The 12,845-nt window shown below is 48.2% G+C and overlaps 1 long non-coding RNA gene across 1 annotated transcript; it reads left to right on the plus strand.

The window, feature by feature from the left end:
* Positions 1-6,902: 6,902 nt before the first annotated feature.
* Positions 6,903-9,005, plus strand: LOC123800803 (uncharacterized). Its single transcript, XR_006782019.2, has 3 exons — positions 6,903-7,068; positions 8,395-8,464; positions 8,750-9,005. It is a non-coding gene; the product is annotated as an uncharacterized LOC123800803 (long non-coding RNA).
* The last annotated feature ends 3,840 nt before the right edge of the window (positions 9,006-12,845 follow it).

Consider the following 12,845-nt stretch of genomic DNA (forward strand, 5'->3'; position numbering starts at 1 on the left):
GAGAAACTACTAAGATACTAGCTGGAACTCAGGAGACCTGGCTTATTCTGTACTCAGAATTGTGCCTCTGGATGAGGCATCTCTATTTGTAATGTTCAGGTGAGCAGCAGTGGGAAATCAGTGGAGGAAGAATCTCTTCCAGCTGGGCAGTCTAGGAAGGCTTCATGGAAGAGGTGCCAATGATATCAGCTCTGTGAGAAAATGTATGCCCAGCATTTGTGTGGCCTTTAAAGTTTAATATGTGCTTTCATGGCCTCTCTTTACAATGGAGACCTACCTTCTCAACCTCTCCCCTGGCATTAGCATTATTATACATCCCATCACACAGATGGGGAAATGGCCAATGAGAGACATTGCTGACTTGCCCAAGTTCACACAGCATGAAAGAGCAAGATGTGACCTCTGGTGTTTTGATTCCAGAGCCCTGGCTTGCTCCCTCTCCAAGGGTGACTTCAAATGGAGTGTGGAGAGAGGGGCTTGGTCGGTGAGTGCTTATCAGGGACTGAAAAGGGGAAAAGCTCAGGTAGCATCTTGGAGCTCCTCTGCAGAAGATGCCAGGCCCCCTGGCCCTGGCGCCGGAGACCAGAGACCTCCTTTGAGCTGTGCTGCAGACTCAGACCAGTTTCCACCCCACTCTCCTGACCCCTCATCCTGCAGCTCCAACAGCCTGGGGGATCTTAGACTCAAAAGGTGAACTCATTAGAGTCCTGCAGAATGCCAGAGAAATCTCAGGGCCCACCCCGACCTCCTGGGATAATCAACACTAACAATCAAAAGCCGCGGCCATATACCCACGCGGTACTGATTTCATTTTCCTGTACTTTGTGGGGTGGGTACTGCCACTATCCATTTCACAGTGGTAGGAAACTGAGGCTTAAAGGACAGTGCATTTAGTGTCCCAGGTCACACAGCTGGTAAGTGGTGGATCCAAGTGGGTCTGATGACAAAGGAACTAAAATCATCCGCTGAATCGTTTCTTCTCCTGCTTGCCTGTTTCGGCCGGGGGCACCAGGCCTGAAACCCTGCCGTTCCGCCCGGTTTCAGGGTCTCGGCAGCCCAGGATGGGTGGCACATGGGCCATCTGTACTGACATGGTGGGACGCAACGTGGACATACCTGCTTTGTCTGCCAACCATGGATTTAATGTTGCTACTTTTTTTAAAAAAAGATTTTATTTTAAAATCTTTAAGTAATCTGTGGAGCTTGAACTCACAACCCCAAGATCAAGAGTCGTGTGCTCTACCAACTGAGCCAGCCAGGCACCGCTATTGCTACTACTTTTAATCCCAACTTCGTAAGAGTTAAATTTAATTGCCAGGTTGTATGTCCTGGAGTTTAAGAGCAAGGAGTCAGGGACGCCTGGGTGGCTCGGTCATTAAGCGTCTGCCTTCAGCTCAGGTCATGATCCCAGGGTCTTAGGATCGAGCCCCGCATCAGACTCCCTGCTCAACAGTGGGTCTGCTTCTCACTCTCCCTCTGCCCCTCCCTGCTTGTGTTCTCTCTCTCTCAAATCAATCAATCAATCAATCAATCAATCAGTCTTTAAAAAAGAAAAATGGAGTCAGAAGTTTCCAGTCCTGCCCTGGCTTCCCTACTTCCCTGCTGTGTGATCTCGGGGCAGCTTCTAAACCTCTCTGAGCCACAGCTGCCTCATCCGGAACAGGGATAACAACTCCAGCCTCGCGTTCAAATGTTGAGGGGAGATGGGCTCCACTGGAAATGGACAAGGCTCGGGTTGCTTTAAGCAGCACAACACCTACTCCATCCATCCCTCTAACTGAAGCTAGTTCAAAACATTTTAAAAACACACTTAACTTTGTCAGATGGTTAACTCTTGTTAAGTAATCTCTACACCCAACTTCGGGCTCCAGCTCACGATCCCGAGGTCAAGAGTCGAACGCTCCACGAGCTAAGCCAGCCAGGCACCCTGATGGTTGAATCTTTTTGATGCGTGCTTAGGTTTATTTATTTTGCCTGAAATGTTCTTCCAGTAAGTCCACATGTGAGCCTCAATGAGCCCCCAGACCTAAAGCAGTCGAACAGCTAAACCGATGTCTCACTGCCCCGTGGGCCTTTCACATGCTGACGTGCACCGTGGGCCTCCCAGAAGGGTTAAGGGTGGAAGGGAGCAACGGAACCCCCGAACTTGCTTTCTGCCCCACCTACCAACACCTCCTCTCTCAGAAGGCAGCTACTGCCTACCCTTCACACTGCGGAGGTTTTTCCTTACCTGTCCCCAGCTCCAGCCTCCTATTTCCAGCTGGAGGGACAAATGTGCTATCAAATTTGGCTTTCTTCTCTGTCCTGCCCCTGGTGCCCTCCACCCAGGCCTCCTGCTGCCCTCCTACAAAGCTCTGTGAGTGCTTGTCTTTCTCTCTACCCCTAAGGCCCTACAGTTGTCACCTGATGACCCTTGGTCTAGCTCCCATCAGGGCTCTAACCATTCGTGGACCCAATTCTTCTTCTTGCCTTCCTCCTGAGAGTTCTTCTCTGTTCACCTGACACTCCAGCCAAACCAGGCCCTCCACACTCTGAGTTCTCCCACATCCATGTCCTTTCCTCTGCCTGGAATGCCCCCAACGACCCATCTTCAGGGTTTGGCTCTAATGTCGTGGCCTCCCACGGGCCTTCCCACCCAGTCTGGCTGAAGGCCACGAGTGGTTTCTCATTCTGTTTGGGCATAGTTCTTTGTTCTTGAGGTTGTTTCATCACTGGTGAGGTCCACTGGAGTCTTTGGTATACAGTAGGTGCCCATAAACACCTGTAGCTGGAAGGAATGAGTCTAACCCAAGTCCTCGATTTTACAGTGGAGGCAGAGTTGAAGAGATGCTTGACCTACAACTGTTGCCAGGAGACAGGACTAAGGGGGGCTCCCGCCAGGCTCCTCACCAGGCCAGGATTTTTCTGCCATTCACTTTGGGAAGGAAGCCCTCCAGGGGCCATGTTTCCCTGGGAAGACAACCGTCTAGAGCTCACCTATAGACTCTTCTTAGCTAGGTACTCCCCCACTGTCCCGGACACACCATCCACTCTGGAAGTCTGGGTGCCACTCTGTCTCTCAGAGCCTTCCCACTGCCATTCCACAGTTCCCACCACTACCACCTGGATACTGTCTGAGGCAGAAAGGGCCTTCGGGATTATCCATCCAGGGGGCCCACAAAAGCCTCAGAGGGTCCTTGACCCCCGAGCTGTGTGCACAACTGCGTGTGTGTGTAGATTTCTGGAGTGCACATCAGAGACACCACCTGAATCTCAGTGGTGTCCAAGACCCACATGAGATGCAGAACAACTTATCTGTTGAGCTCCTCATTATACAGGTGTTAAGATACATAAGGGTCTTACAACTGTCCCTCATTTTAATTGCTAACGTATAGATTGGCCCACAGCCTGGTTTTGCAAATAAAGTTTTACTGGAACACAGTGACACCTTTGTTTTTATATTGTCCATGGCTGCTTTCTCACTACAGCTATGAAGGGTAGATTTGCAACACGGATGTTAGCTGTGTAGCCCACAAAGCCCAGGAAGAATTGGCTGCCAGTACGATGATTACACAGGTAAACAACAGTCGGCCCTGAGCCACACAGCTAGTAACCTGGGGCTTGAATCTATGTCTGTTCAAGGATTCTAGAACACACCTCTGTGCTTCTCCACTCACCTCTAACACACAGTGCTCATTCATTCAGTCAGCAAGGGTTCAAGGAACCCCTTCTGTGTCCTCCAGGCTGAGCTACTGGGGGCAAAGTCTGGGGCGGGGGGAGTCGAAGCCAACCTTATGGCTGTGGAGAATTACTTCACTCGGCCTCCAGGGCCCTTAAGTGACTAGCCCTGTACACCTTCTTTTTGTCTGTTGAATACACAAATATTCTTCCTACCTCAGGACCTTTGCATGTGCTGGCTTAGCTGGCACTTTCCTGCCATTCAGGTTCTAGCTCACGTATCACCACCCAATTAAAATTTCTGGGGTCAAGGCAGTCTTTATTCTTACATGGCGCTTACCACCAGGTGAAATATTTTGTTTACTAGTTTTTTGTTGGTCTCCCTGAACCTAATGTAAAGTTTGTCTCATTCATTGCTAAAGCCTAGTGCCTAGAACAGTACCTCACACAGTGGGCACTCATGGTACTCGATAACTGTTTATTAATGAAATGACTCCTGGACAGGGTGTCATGCAATGTGGCCTCTCTTCCTGGCTCTGTCAATAAACTCACTGAGCCACATTTCCCTTCTCTGGGCCTCAGTTGCCTCCTATGTAAGATGGAATGTGAGGTTTGGGTGAGAAGCCCCTAATCTTTTGGTTTGAACCTTTTATGACTTGAAAGCATTTGCCAGGGACCTGCCATTAGTAGGTTTGGTGGCAACAGGCTATATTTGACTGTGAGCTTAAGTCCCAGACCAGGCCCTGGGGACAGATGAGAAAATCTCTACGGGAGGGATGAGGGAAGGACAGGGTGGGGAGGGGGGTTGGAGGCAGTGGGGAGACCCAGAATCAGTCAGGCAGGGAAGGCCCTGAGACCTGCAGACCAGGGGCCAAGGAGGAAGTGCACAGAAAGGGGAGGCAGCTGAAGAAGAGGGGGGATAGGGGTTGTGGGGAGAGCTGCTTTCGCTTTCTAGCCTATGAGCTCTAGAGTTGTTTGAAATTTGTATAACAAGCATGCATTATTTTTGCAACTGGAAAAATTAAACTGTGCATGCCCTTTGACCCAGCAACTCCATTTCTAGGAAGTCCCCACAGATAGAGGCATGTGTGAAATGACCCATGTACAAAGCTATTCACGGCAGCCTTGTTTGAAATGGCAAAATACTGGAAACAATCTAAACGTCCATCAAAAGGGGACAGCCAGGCTAGATAAACCAGGGCACATCTAGAAAGGGGAACAGTAGAGACATGTTAAAGGTAAGAGCCTAGCAGGTCTGTGAGTGCTGATGTAGAATGATCTCCAAAATCTGTTAAGTAAAAGAAACAAGGTACAGAACGACATATACAAGATGCTGCCATTTATATTAAAAACTATACACACAAATGTTTATAAATGCTCAGAATATCTCTGCTCGTGTACCAGTTGCTAGGGGATAGGACTGGGGGGAGAGACTCGATGTTCAATATTCTTTTTATAAAGTTGAGATAAAATTCACATAACACAAAATGGACCATTTTAAAGTGTACAATTTCTGTGGCGCCTGGGTGGCACAGCGGTTAAGCATCTGCCTTTGGCTCAGGTCATGATCTCAGGATCCTGGGATCAAGTCCCACATCACGCTCCTTGCTCAGCTGGGAATCTGCTTCTCCCTCTCGCTCTGCACCTCTGCCCCCCACTTGTGCTTGCTCTCTCTCAAATAAATACATAAAATCTTAAAGAAAGGGGCACCTGGTGGGGCGCCTGGGTGGCACAGTGGTTGAGCGTCTGCCTTCGGCTCAGGGCGTGATCCCAGCGTTCTGGGATCGAGCCCCACATCAGGCTCTTCTGCTATGAGCCTGCTTCTTCCTCTCCCACTCCCCCTGCTTGTGTTCCCTCTCTCTCTGGCTGTCTCTATTTCCGTCGAATAAATAAATAAAATCTTTAAAAAAAAAAAAGGGGGGCACCTGGGCGGCTCAGCCAGTTAGGCAGCTGCCTTCAGCTCAGGTCATAATCTCAGGGTCCTGGGTTCGAGCCCTGCATCAGGCTCCCTGATTCTCCCTCTCCCTCTGCCTGCAGCTTCCCCTGCTTGTGCTCTGTCTCTCTCTGACGAATAAATAAATAAAATCTTAAAATGAAGTGTATAATTTCCGTACAGTTGAACCATCACCTTGATGTCATTCCGTATTTTCATCACCCTAAAAAGAACCTGCCATTTGCACTAGCAGTCCCTCCCCACCCCGAGCCCCTAGCCCCCGGCAACCACTAATCTGCTGTCTCTATGGATTCGCCCGTTCTGGATAGTTCATACAACTGGAGTCTTACAATATGTGACCTTCTGTGCCTCGCTTCTTTCACTTGGCATGTTTCGAGGTTCATCCATGCTGATCCCCGTCATGGATTTTATATTCCATTGTATGGACATACCACATTTCGTTTATCTGTTCATCAGTTGATGGACATTTGGCTCATCTCCACCTTTTGAATATTGGCAATAGTATTGCTATGAACACTCATGCACAGGTTTTGGTTTGAATACCTGTTTTCAATTCTTTTGGGTACACATCTAGGAATGTAATTGTTGGGTCATATGGTAATTCTATGTTTAACTTTTTTAAGAACTGAAAACTTTTTTTTTTAAGATTTTATTTATTTATTCGACAGAGATAGAGACAGCGAGCAAGAGAGGGAACACAAGCAGGGGGAGTGGGAGAGGAAGAAGCAGGCTCCTAGCGGAGGAGCCTGATGTGGGGCTCGATCCCAGAACGCCGGGATCACGCCCTGAGCCAAAGGCAGATGCTTAACGACTGAGCCACCCAGGCGCCCCTGAAAACTGTTTTCAATGTTCTTTTGTACCTTGCGAATTTTATGCCATGAGCATCATGAGCAAATATCTCAGCACTTCCCCGGCAAAAAATAGGGGAAAAAATGAAGGTGTACATTCATGGGGGGAAAAAAAGCATACTGTCAATGCAAGGGATTATCGTTGGGTAAGAAATGAGCAAATAGGGGCGCCTGGGTGGCACAGCGGTTAAGCATCTGCCTTCGGCTCAGGGCGTGATCCCGGCGTTGTGGGATCGAGCCCCACATCAGGCTCTTCCACTATGAGCCTGCTTCTTCCTCTCCCACTCCCCCTGCTGTGTTCCCTCTCTCGCTGGCTGTCTCTATCTCTGTCGAATAAATAAATAAAATCTTTAAAAAAAAAAAGGTCAGGAGCTTAATTGACTGAGCCACCCTGGTGCCCTGACTACCTTCTTAAAAAAAAAAAAAGAAAAAAGAAAGAAATGAGCAAATATTTATCTAGATGATTTCTAAAGAAAACTGCATTTTGGACTTAGACTTCAATTCAAATTCCACTTCTTTGTTCCATTCTAGTTCCAGGTGTGGGAAACAGGGTACAGGGAGAACTCGGATCAAATCCCAGGCCTGTCGGTTTCAGCTGTGCATCATTATGTAAGTTACTTAACCTCTCTGCGCCTCAAATATAAAATAAGGAAAAATCATCTACCTGGCCAGCTGTGAGAGTTGAGTAAGCTGAGGAAAGTGTCGGCACACAGCTGGCTGCCTAGGCGGGTGGCCTTACACTAGCAGATGCTTAACAGACTGAGCCACCCAGGCTCCCCTGGAGGAACAACTTTTGAATTGAAAGGACATGGTGGCAAGCATGGTGGCAAGCACTGTTATGTAATTCTACACAAAGTATCCCCATTTCACAGGTGAGGAAACTGAGTCTCAGAGTCCTTTGTCACTTTGCCCAAAGTGATAAAAATAAATAAAGAGTGCTGCACATTTGAGCCTAGGCCCGCCTCAGTCTAGAACTTGGAAGCTCAGCCTCCGTGCTAAGGGGTCAACGGCCAAGTACTTGACAGATGGTAATGATCACTAATCATTGTCTGATAACAACATCGGTGTAAGTAGAGCTGAAGGTACAGCAATGCAATGAGTAGTCTGGGGTCAGGGGTGTGAGTTATTTCTCCCCAAGTTCAGGCAGAGGCTGGATCAGCTTTTGGTATGATTTAAGTGTTTGATACAGTTGACTGGATTCGGGTCCTGGGTTCTAGTTTTGAGGGTATGAGGAGAGTCCCAAGATCTGTCCCCAGAGATTTAGCTGTAGTTGTTTTAGATGGGCCTAGGAGTCGGTCCTTTCCCAAAGGCGATTCTGGCCTGCAGCCAAGTGTGAGGTTCACTGGCTTGGACGACCTCTAGGGTCCCTTCTGACCCAGAGTCTACGATCTGCGATGCCTTAACACCCTTCCTCTGGGTGAGGCATCGTCCTCTCCCCCTGCCTTCTTATATCCCTACGGCCCTACAGAGAACGAGTGCAGCTGCTCTCTTCCCCTATGAACAGCGGCTTTGGGGAAGGCAAAAAAGACTGCAGAGATGGAAGGCCCAGGAGCCTCCCTGCGTCCTGCAGTGGTGAGGGTGATGCAGCTCTTCCTTCCTCGCCTCGCTCTACTCCACTCCCTGCAGAGCCCCAGCACTGTCACTTGCCCCACTGGACCCTGGTCAGGTACAACCATTCTTACTTTCAGCTCCTTGGTCTTTCTCAGACACTGCCCAGTGGGGTCAGCTTTCTGGGCATGCAGGCAATCCTGCAGAGTTCATCTGTCTCGAGGGTCCATCCTCTCCTAGCCTCTGGGAGGCCAGCAACAGGCAGGGAGGCAAGCCAGAGAGGCATTCTCAGTGACCTTTGGTTCCCTGGGAAGGACTCAAAACAGTAAAAGTTTAGCAAGTACCATTTAATCGTTGCCAGAACTCTTTTTTTTTTTTTTGAAGCAGACTTTCTGGGGAATACAATTTGAGGAGTCTATAAGAAAAGATCTGCCACCTGGTTTTGAGATTAAAAGTGGTAAGTATGGAATGAACTCAGTACCATGCTGTACGACCTCAAGTGAGTTGATTTCAGCTGCTGAACCTCAGTTTCCCCATCTGCAAAGGCCACTGGTCAGTGGTCGGATAGAAACTGCCAGTGGGGCAGGGGTTCTGGCTGCGGAGAGGGACGGTGTAGCTGGGAGCCCAGAGCACAGCTAGGAATCTTTGGCTTGCCAAGACACCCCTTTTGGGTTCCTGATCATTGTTTTTTTTTTATTATTATTATTTATATTTTTTAAGCTTTTATTTATTTATTTGACAGAGAGCACAAGCAGCAGAGGAAGAGGGAGAAGCAGGCTTCCCGCCAGGCTCCATCCCAGGATCCTGGGATCAAGACCTGAGCTGAAGGCAGACACAACCCCCTGAGCCACCGAGGCCCCCTGAGCATTGTTTTTCTAATCTTCTGCTTCCCTTGCAGGTTCCTGGCATCCCACTCTCTCTCCCATCTTAGGAGAGGAAATGCAGTCATTGACATGTTAGTATAAAAATACTTCTCTCAGGGAGTTTTTTCATGGTACCCAAGCCTTTCATTCATTCCATGTTCATTACTGAACCCCTTCTACAAGGACCCAGGCTGGGTAACAAGGATTCGAAGATTAAAAAAAAAAAGACATCATCCCTGTCCTCAGGGTCCTCCCCCAATTTTAGGGGGTAGAATAACTTTTTTTTTTTTTCTGGAAGTGGGGGAGATACTGCCTCCTTGGTTTGAAGTGAAGTTCTTAGTTTTTGGGGTTTTTTTTTTAAAGATTTTATTTATTCGACAGAGATAGAGACAGCCAGCGAGAGAGAACACAAGCAGGGGGAGTGGGAGAGAAAGAAGTAGGCTCCCAGCGGAGGGAGCCTGATGAGGGGCTTGAACTCAGAACGCTGGGATCACGCCCTGAGCCGAAGGCAGACGCTTAATGACTGCGCCACCCAGGCGCCCCTGAAGTTCTTAGTTTTATTCCATTGCTGATTTTATAATCACTCCTCCTGTTGCCCTATAGCTTTGAGGCCATTAGAGAACTTCCAGAGCCAGGATCTCACTTAGCACGCCCAAAAGCTTGGATAATACTCATGAAAGCCTGGAAGGCATCTCTAGTTTTACTATAAGAAAACAAAGCGTTGGGGCGCCTGAGTGGCTCAGTCCGTTAAGAGTCTGCCTTCGGCTCAGGTCATGATCCCAGGACCCTGGATTGGGCCCCACATTGGGCTCCCTGCTCAGTGGGAGCCTGCTTCTCCCTCACCTGCTGCTCCCCCTGCTTGTGCTCTTTTGCTCTTTCTCTCAAATAAAGACATAAAATCTTTATTTTTTTTGAAGATGTTATTTATTTATTTGTCAGGGAGAGAGAGAGGGAGAGGGAGAGAGCACAAGCATGGGGAGCGGCAGGAAGAGGGAGAGGGAGAAGCAAGCTTCCTGCTGAGCAGAGAGGCCGATGTGGGGCTCCAACCCAGGACCCTGAGATCATGACCTGAGCTGAAGGTAGATGTTTAACCGACTGAGCCACCCAGGTGACCCAAGACATTAAAAAAAAAAAAAAAAGCCTTAGAAAGTAAACTACATGCTCATGGTTACACAGGTTGCTATGGTCACCTGGACTCAAACCTAGATCCTCTGACATTGGTGTTTTGGAAATACTTTGTCTTAGATTTGACTCTGCGATTTAGGTTACTGTGTGGCTCAGAGTAAGCGAGGCACGAAGACAAAGCCAGAGCTCAGGAACTTTGGGCTGAAATGGCCCGGTCTCTGATCTTGACCTGCACCACGCTGACCTAGAACTTCAAGGCAGCAGCAGGACCGGGGACAATAAGCACAACGCCCAAGAGCTTCCCATGAGGTCACTTGTCCTACATAACACATCCCTTAAGTTGTGCGTTAGTAACCCCATTGTATTGATGAACCGATCGATAGTCAGCTAATAACTTGTCCAAGGTCACCGAATCTGAATCTCATCACAGGGCTGCTTTAAGCTTTTCCCGCCACCCATGCCGTCCACCAGTAGCTAGGTGAGTTTCCCTTAATACTTCTGAGCCCGAGTTTTCTAATCTATAACTAGGGATAGCAGGAACAATGCAAGGATTGGATGAGAAGACATATTCATTGCCCAGGGTGGGAAGAAGTAGGCACTTTATACATGCCAGGGTCCTGCCTCCTTCCCTTCCTGAGACCTCTTGCACCCAAGTGGAGCTTGAACCTATAAATCCCAAGAAAATACACCTCATACACATCCTAGCCTTGGGCCTCAAGGTCACCCTGTCTACCTGCCTTCTTATTACCCAGGCTTTCTGGATGGTAGGGGAGGTGGAGTTAGAATGGGAGGCCTGCCTGGAAGAAGCCTGGCCCACCCTTAGGACGCCAGGTTCCAGGCAGTGTTTCCCAAGAGTGAGCACATCTGACGCTTTTCCTTACCCTAGGAACGAACCATCACATAATAATGTACGTACAATAAATTAGAGAGAAAGGGACAGGCACCAGATAACCCAGAGGCCCCAGGAGTGGCCCAGTACCATTTCAATAAAGGTTTATGGATACCTACGACTACTCATCGAGCTATCTGCTAGAGGCAAGGGGGCTGCCGAGATCGACGGCGAGGCTCTGTTCACTTAGCAGGGTTTGTGTACACTGCTCAGAGTCAGAAGTTTTCCCATTTGGCCGGTAAGACTGCAAGACAAGGGGTTCCCAGGCTCAAGAGGACGCAAAGGAGGCACGCCAAGAACATTCCGAAAGATGGGGAAGCTGGGAAAGGGGGTGGCTCCAGGCAAAGGGAACAGAAATGCGAGAAGTTCAGAGGCAATGTGGAGCCCAGCACTGGGAGAGGTGAGGGCACTGAAAAGGCTCCTACGCGCTGGGCTACTAGGTCACAGTTGTGTAACACAAAGATGCAAGTTCCCAAACTCCAGGCAGTCAGTCTGCCAGAGCTGTATACCCCAGACTCTTCTCTCTCGGGCCCCATCTGCGCCAACCCCTAGTCTGCACTGAGGGTACTCACGCCAGGCTGGGTCAGAGCTTTGCATTTCTATGATCTCCAAGCCCCTTGGGGTCAGGGATTCTCCCATTCCCAGGACTAGCGAGGATATACACAGGAATAAGTTGTTACCCCTGAAGTGCTTAAGACCTGGTCACACATACATGAAGCTTTCCGGAGGCATTAAGAATCCGTATATAAGGGGTTTCTTATGGAGGCAAAAAAGAAAACACCTGGAAATCATGCAAATGTCTAACAACAAGAGATAAACAGATCCTGGCACATCTAACAGGGGTTAAGTAATCATTCAAAATTATGACTAAAGAGGGGTGCCTGGCTGGCTCAGTTGGTGTGTGGAGCCTACTTTAAAAAGAAAATATGACTAAAGAACTTAAAAAGAAATGTTTGTGGTAAATTTAAGAGAAAAAGGAGTATTTAAATTGTTCAGCAATTTTGTTTTTTAAAATACACAGACAATGGGGCGCCTGGGTGGCACAGCGGTTAAGCGTCTGCCTTCGGCTCAGGGCGTGATCCCAGCGTTATGGGATCGAGCCCCACATCAGGCTCCTCCGCTATGAGCCTGCTTCTTCCTCTCCCACTCCCCCTGCTTGTGTTCCCTCTCTCGCTGGCTGTCTCTATCTCTGTCAAATAAATAAATAAAATCTTTAAAAAAATAAAATAAAATAAAATAAAATACACAGACAAAAAGACTAGAGGGAAATATTAATAATCTTGCTCTCCAGATTTCAAATTGTTTTCTAAACTATTATGTAGCTTCAAACTATTCAACAATAAGATGTATTGCTCTTATCATCAGAAAAGTAATGAAGATTATTTTAAAAATCATCATGTCACAGAAAAATAGTGACGAGGATCAATAGTAGACCCTGTTCTGTTTTAAGTAATCTCTATACCCAACATGGGGCTCAAACTCAGGACCCTGAGATCCAGAGTCACACGTCCCATCAACTGAGCCAGGCACCCCCATTTGTCACCTCTTTGGGCCTCAGCTTCCTCATCTATAAAATCAAGACGTGAGGTCAAGATGAGAATCCCTTCCTCTTTGAAAAATTCAAACTCACTTCTATAGGATACCTGAATTTAGAAAACTGGCCCATTTCCTCTGCCTGGAAAAGTGGGGCTGAAAAAGGATTTTGAGGGGAGGATTTGGATCGAGGAAGAATATTGCTGGGCCAAAGTTGGAGGCATACCTGATAAGAACATCTATTCTAGGGAAGAGGGTTTAGGAGTGGGAATACAGCCAGAGTGAACTGAGGCCTCTGAAGGATGGTCAGGATATCTGTAGGTTCACCAGGCTGGCTCCATCTGGAGGTGCCAGAAACTGGAAGAACCTAGAAAACTCTGGGTTAAGTGAAGCACCTATCACTTCTAGGAGTACCTGATTCCTGTAGG

Source organism: Ursus americanus, chromosome 28 (genome assembly GCF_024610735.1).
Source record: "Ursus americanus isolate L20-20 chromosome 28, mUrsAme1.1.p, whole genome shotgun sequence".
Taxonomy (NCBI): domain Eukaryota; kingdom Metazoa; phylum Chordata; class Mammalia; order Carnivora; family Ursidae; genus Ursus; species Ursus americanus.